The sequence below is a fragment of the Aotus nancymaae genome, unplaced genomic scaffold, assembly GCF_030222135.1.
Source record: "Aotus nancymaae isolate 86718 unplaced genomic scaffold, 86718_ANA_hifiasm-v0.15.2.pri h1tg000131l, whole genome shotgun sequence".
Classification (NCBI taxonomy): domain Eukaryota; kingdom Metazoa; phylum Chordata; class Mammalia; order Primates; family Aotidae; genus Aotus; species Aotus nancymaae.
The window spans coordinates 11,057,740-11,064,695 of NW_026988546.1; the positions used below are offsets into that span (position 1 = coordinate 11,057,740).

Consider the following 6,956-nt stretch of genomic DNA (forward strand, 5'->3'; position numbering starts at 1 on the left):
TTTTACTTACCCGTATATATTAGCCCTGAGGGATATCACTCAATTCAATATATTTTATATTCTTAATTATACATTCATTTATATCAATATTTTATTACTATATAACATACAGTAATTATATGTTAATATTATAGTATATTAAAATTAATAAATATTTAATATTGATAGAATATATACCTAATGAATATATATTGGGTGTCTATTATGCACAAGCCATGAAATCAGTCTTGCTGTATTTTTTGTAACTCAGGTGACTTAAGCATTTTGACCAAATATTCGGGCTTGTTTATTCAAAATTACAGCACAGATAGCACAAATCAATCGGAAGAGTAATTCTAAAATGTGACAGAGGAGTTTGAAGGCAACTGAATCCTGAAGAGGGGCTTAGGTGGGCAAGTTCCCAGGTGGCAGAACCTGGCCATGATTGGAAATGGGCCTTTGGTTGGTGTGGGGGGAGAGAAAGCACATCTTTTCCATCACCGAATTTCTGTTCAGAGTAATCCTATGAAACATAAAATATTTATGGAAGAAAACTTTGACAGAAATCTTCTTTCCTCAGAGGATTTTTAAAGATGCAGTCTCCCCAACATCAAACATTCCTGTGAAAAATTAAAAATCCAGTCAATCAACCAGCTGTTTCTAAATGTACAGAAATATGGCACAAATCATCTGAGTTTTTGCTTTTTGGTTAAAGAAATACATCATTTAGACACAGCCTAAAGTGCATTATGCTCATAGCTCACTGAAGAAGCAACATTCTTGAGGTATAAACGGAAATATTCGCAGAAAAATTTTTCCACCGGGTGACACAAGTGCACACCTGAACTCCGATCAAACCCCTTGATGATGTGAGCTGGACACAGTGCCTGAGATGGAGACTAGGAGACCTGAGCGGGATACCCTGAGCCTTCTGCACACCACTGGGCCAGGCACCCTTCACCTGTCAAGTGACAGGATGGGACAGAATGAGGCATACTTTCTAACTCCATGATTTTGTTATCTTCTCCTGTGATGAAGATGGCCCATCACGGAGAAAGCGAGAGCATGGGAATACCTGTTGCCCTCCAGGTGGGACACGGACAGCCAACTGCATTGCCCCAGAATGACGCCCTCAGGCTTATTCACTTCATTAGTGGCAGAATTGGTGAGAAGCTGCAGCTTTCAAGCAACTGAGTTCTTTTAGCATTTAATAATCTTACTCCCGAAGATGTGGCCATGTGAGATATTCATGTGTTTTATTTTTTATTTATTTATTTATTCATTCATTCATTCATTCATTCATTTTGAGACAGAGTCTCACTCTGTCACCCAGGCTGGAGTGCAGTGGTGTGATCACAGCTCACTGCAGCCTCAACCTCCTGGACTCAAGCAATCCTCCTGCCTCAGCCTGTCAAGTAGCCGGGACTACAAGTGTGTGCCACCATGCCTGGCTTATTTGTTCCCCCTCGAACTGCCTAGTTTGAAACTTCTGAGCTTCAAAGATCTTCTGGCCTCAGCCTCCCTCCCAAAGTGCTGGGATTACTGATGTGAGCCACTGGGACGGGCCGATTCATGCTTTAGATGGAAAGGATGGAAGATGAGTGAGAAGACTGAAGAGGATAGCTCTCTTTGAGAGGTTTACCTGTACCAAGGCTTGTACAATTCCACTCAGGGGTTGGCCAAGGGCATTCATGTTATTTCACTAGAATTGAATGGCAGCCTTATTCACAGAAAACCCCAAATGTGTAAGGAGAGGCCAGCTCTGCAGAATTAAGTTTTATGGATGACTATATATATACCACTTTCATGTGCACGAACATAAAGCAAGAATTTCAGAACCCTCCGAGTCACTCAATGGTGTGCTCAGGGCTCTGGCTAACACTCTTCTGAAAACAAAATAAACACAGGTAGGCAAAGATGATTTAGAAACTCTGGTGGTGAGGATGGTCCCTAGTGACGGGTCCCTTGTGCTTCCTCTTGTACTTACCCTGGGTCTGGATGTCACCTTGAAAAAGCCTGGGCCAGTGTCCCGAGCAGTGAGCTACTTGGATCAGCTCTTTGGATTGCAGAGAGGGCAAAACCTACCACTTGGTTGTGTGGCCGCACAAGCAAAAGGAAGCAGTCTCTGGGTGTCTGCCGAGGGCAGTGGTTGACCTACCTAAGGAAAAGAAATATCTTGGACCAGAACTATCTATACGGATACTGCATTGTTTTCAATGAGGATGGTGATTGCACCAACTTCACTGAGTTGAATGTGATTAAAAGATGTGGCCGGACGCAGTGGCTCATGCCTGTAATCCCAGCACTTTGGGAGACCGAGGTGGGCTCCTGGTCAGGACCACCAGAGGTCAGGAATTCGAGACCAGTCTGCCCAACATGGCAAAACCCCATCTCTACTAAAAATACAAAAACTGAGCCGGACATGGTGGTGGGCGCCTGTAATCCCAGCTACTCAGGAGGCTGAGGCAGGAGACTAGCTTGAACCCAGGAGGCAGAGGTTGCAGTGAGGCAAGATGGGCCACTGTATTCCAGCCTGGGCGACAAGAGCAAAACTCCATCTCAGAAAAAAAAAAAAAGCAATGTGCACCAAGGGGTTTATACCAAGGAGATGCTTCAAGGGGTTTGTACCAAGAAGATGCTTCAGTCAACATTGGCTCCTATGGCATCGCTATGTACACACCATATTGTATGAAATTACATAAACATAGGAGGATGAGGGGGTCAGCTGGTGGGCTCCAGAATCTCACTGTTGGGGTTAAGATCTTGATTCTGCTAGTCAGCTCCATGGGCTTGGCTCATTCTTCAGCCTCTCTGTGCCTCAGTGTCCTTGCGTGTCCAGTGGGGTTTTGTGAAAGTCTCTGCAAGGATTTAACAGGATCAGATATGCATCGCACGTGAGTTGTACCTGGTGCACAGCAAATGTTAGGCATTATCACTATTAAATTAAGGATGTTATATAGAAGGGCCTTTTTCTGCACTGACCACACTGACATATCACTTTAATCTAAAGGTCTGACTTTAAAAACTGCTTCCACATCCTTATATGAAAGGATTGGTTAAGCTTTTTCCTGTGATTTCTGTGAGATACATGTTGACAAGATCTTCCATTTATAGGTGAAAAAAACAAGATGGTGAGTTCCAGAGGGTTCCCGGTCACAGCCCACGGGTGGCGGGTCTGGGCCTAACAGTTCAGCCCATGCTCCCTCTTTCTCCCCTGCAGATTGCATTAGTGCTGGGTCTGCATCCACCATGGGGTGAGAAGAGGGGTTAGTCCACCTCAGCAATGTTGTCACCTCCTGACACGGACGCCCCATTGAGTCATCTGGTAGCCAGGCTGCGCCCTGCAGGACAGACTTCAGAAAACACAGATAGACTAAGAGTTCCTTTACCAAGACCGTCACTATTTCAGTAAAAAGCAGATTGTCCAAAAAATCTGCATAGACATCATTATAAATGACACAATGTAGACATGCTAAGGGGAGCTGGTCTTTCTCCTGTGTTGTTCCAGAGACTCAGCCTCAGCCCTGCTCCCTGCAGCCACAGGGGTGTGAACAAGCAGGGAGCTCCTAGGTCTCCCCTAGGACTGCCTCTTCTATTTCTGGGCCTGGTGCTCTCTTTTCGTCTGTGCATATGCTCATCTTTCCCTTAACTGTACTATTTTCCTAAGGGATTTTATCTAGAGCTTTACAAAAAATCCAAATAAATCAGACCTCCAAGCCCAGACTGGGGCATCTTCACCATGTGTGCACATGCGTGTGTGTGTGTGCGTGTGTGTGTGTGTGTGTGTGTTTTCTCACTGGCCCTATCCCTCAAGCGTCTTCCATACTTCACATAGAGCCGCACCTTTTTGTACTGAGCAGTCCTCAAAGCCTTTGCTATGTTTATTTCTCTACAGGGTCTGACAATTTCAAAGCCAATCAAACTTGATGGAAACATGAAGCGTATTTTTTTTTAATCTTCACTACCAGTTGCTCACATATTTTAGGTAAGCAACAAAATATAAGCAGGCACTGTGACTCTCTTCACTTGGTTCAGCTCCTTCAGATGCTGTAATTTACAAGACTTTGCTTTCTACCTTATGGTTGTTTATTTTCCTTAATAGCCATTTAGGAGGGGCCTTATCAGAAGCTTTCTGAAAAGTACAGTAAATTATGCCTACTGGGTCAACTTTGTCTCCAGTTTTATTAATCTAGAAATTACAACTGTAATATTTCCTGAAAGTGTCTGATACTACGGAAGCCACAAATGCAGTAATTAACAGGCAATTGGAAAAATTTATTCTCAGAGATCCAAACACAGTGAAAAACAGAAGAGCCACGAGAGACAAACAAACGCAAATGAGAAATTCTGCACCCTATTCCTGCTGCTGCTTACTTTACTTTCCACTTCGTATGCCCTAGTTTTTCTATTTAACCTCAGAGGTAATCCTTGGGTCTACTGGATAAAAACACTGAGGAGAAAGTTTGTTCATCTGGGGGTTTTGAGCATTTCTGTAACTACTTAGGATTTGTTTGCTGGGTCAGAAATGGGTATAATTGAGCAAAGAAGCGTCTGACCTGGAAGGCCACGGGCTGACGGCCAGGTAGCCCTAGGGAGGATGAGTTCTCTCCAGCAAGCTTCTAGAGTCATCTCCAAGAAGGGTCAGCACTGCCCTGCAGGTGGGCAGCTGGGGCAGATGAGCAGGGAGGCTGTTTCAGCACACAAGGGCTCGGTAGCTGGGCAGTCAGCAGCAAGAAGCCTGAGCAGCAGGGAGCAGGAACTTGAACGTGGAGACCAGGGTCTAGGATCCAAGAATAAGGCAGAATTGAGTCATGGTGTGTGGTGCTGGAAGCTTCCTCCCAGCTCCAAGGCAGCCGGAAGGACTCCAGAGTCTCTGCTTGGCCCTCCCATCCCCATACCTGTTAGACCCAAACCTGGCTGGGTGGGGGTCCCTGCATGGACCTCATGCCCTCAGCCCTGTGTCTTGGGGAAATGATGGCCTCAGACACCTGCACCCCCAAGCAGCCTGGTGCAGTCCAAAGGATGTGGACTTGAGGCCAGATAGGGTCTAATTCCAGATGGACTAAAGAGCCCTGTAGGATCCTAAGCCAAAAATTCCTGAAACCCCAGAAGCTTGTGAGGGAGGTTCTATGAGATACCACAGCATCTTTCAAAGTTCAGTCTGGTTCTAACACCTGCATTGTTCCCCATACTTTTGTATTAATTCTATTTTAAGTAGGCTTTAAAAATCCCTCTACAACCTCATCCACGAGTGGCACACGAGGCACCCTCGGGAAAGGCTGAGATGGTGCAGCTGAATCATGTGGCCGAGAGCCTGGTTTGCAGCGAGACTATCCCCTCTGCTCAGTTTCCTCATGGCACTCCACTTCCTGGTCCCTTTCTCCTCCTCATTCTCTCATCGAACCTAGGTGAAGCCTGAGTGTTGACCTCTGCACCCAGCCTCTCCTGGAGAGGACTTGTTTAAGTGAAGATGGACTGATGTGGGATCACGATGGTCTCAAATCCCGCTGTGGTGTTCCCTTCATCTGTGGGATCTGGATGCCTGCTTGCGTCACCAGGTCAGGCCCCTTGACATGGGTACAACACAGACTGGTCCTCAGAGCCTCAAATCCAAGGACTCTGGCTGTTGGACGCCCTTTTTCAGGACCAGTCCTACACTGGCATTGCACCTTTGAGTCTCTGCCCTAAATATTTGTTTCCTCCTCTCTCCCTACAAGCTTACCATTAAAATCCCAGCAGACCTGTGTCAGGAATACCTAATAGTCCCGAACTGGAGGAAGAGGGGAGGGGAGTCAACCCCAGGGCAGGAGTGAGATGCCAAGGTTGGCATTGCATTTTAGAGTTGAAAGGACCTGACTTTAGAGCTAAAGAAAGAGAAGCCAGCAGCATAAAGTAAGCTGCCTAAGATCACACAGCTAGTAAGAGTCAGAATGAAGAACAAGACTCTCAACTGTACTGAGCCTTTATTCCTACAGATGCTGCTAGGAGCTCCTTCACTCAGAACTGGGGACCCGGGCTTTCCAACCCTGGCAGGTGTTTAGGAATTTTTCATTTTAGTAGAGCCACACCTGGGAGAAACGAAAACAGAGCATCCCTTTGCTCACCTATTTTTACCTTCCCACCTGGAATAGGGAGAAGAAGGAAGGAGACAAACCCTCCTCCCACTACAGTCTACCCAGCCAATCCCCAGGAGTACTGCCAGCCAGCTCACAAGCCCACTTGGTGGTGAGCAATGCAAACTCCTCCTCCAAAGCCCAAGACAAACCCCAGCCCCACCCATTCGGGGAACACAGACACCTTTGCTCTTAGGCAAAGGAATCATCAATGCTGGAAAGGAATGGAGAATCAGTCAGTGATGACTCAGAAGTCAGTCTTTTTGTCTGCACACTGCTGAAATGTTTAGATCAAATGTGAGACATCACCTCAAACCAGATGTTTGTATGCATTTCGACCAAGGTTTAGATATTGGAAACGCTGATTGGGTACTGACATTTCAGTATCCCTTCAAAGACCAAACACATGGAAGTTAAGAAAGGCTTTCTTTCTAGGCCCTGATGAAGACAGATTAAGAGATAAGCTTGTCTAGGTTCCAAATCACAACTCATGTGGCTACTGAAATGTCTGAGAAAAAAATGTTTTCCTAAGTGACATGAGGGACTGCATGTTCTTGTCCCCTCAAAAGTCCTATGTTGAAATCAAATCCCCAATGTAATGAGATTTGGAAGTGGGGCCTTTGGGAGGTGATTAGGCACAAGGGTGGAGCCCTTGTGAATGGGATTAGCGCCCGCTCAAGAAGAGGCGGGAGAGCCAGCTTCACCTCTCTCCGTGCAGTGAGGACACATGGAGAGGTAAGCAGCCTGCAGCCTGGAAGGAGCCCAGCACCAAGTCCCAGCCATGTTGGTTCTCTGGTTTCAGACTTCTGGCCTCCAGAACCATGAGACATGAATTTCTGCTGTTTGTAAGTCACCCAGTCTATA

General features: G+C 46.1%; 1 long non-coding RNA gene across 1 annotated transcript; it reads left to right on the forward strand.

Moving 5' to 3' along the window:
- The first annotated feature begins 3,615 nt into the window (after positions 1-3,615).
- Positions 3,616-6,228, forward strand: LOC135272793 (uncharacterized). The gene is made up of 3 exons (XR_010340756.1): positions 3,616-3,964; positions 5,388-5,537; positions 6,111-6,228. It is a non-coding gene; the product is annotated as an uncharacterized LOC135272793 (long non-coding RNA).
- The last annotated feature ends 728 nt before the right edge of the window (positions 6,229-6,956 follow it).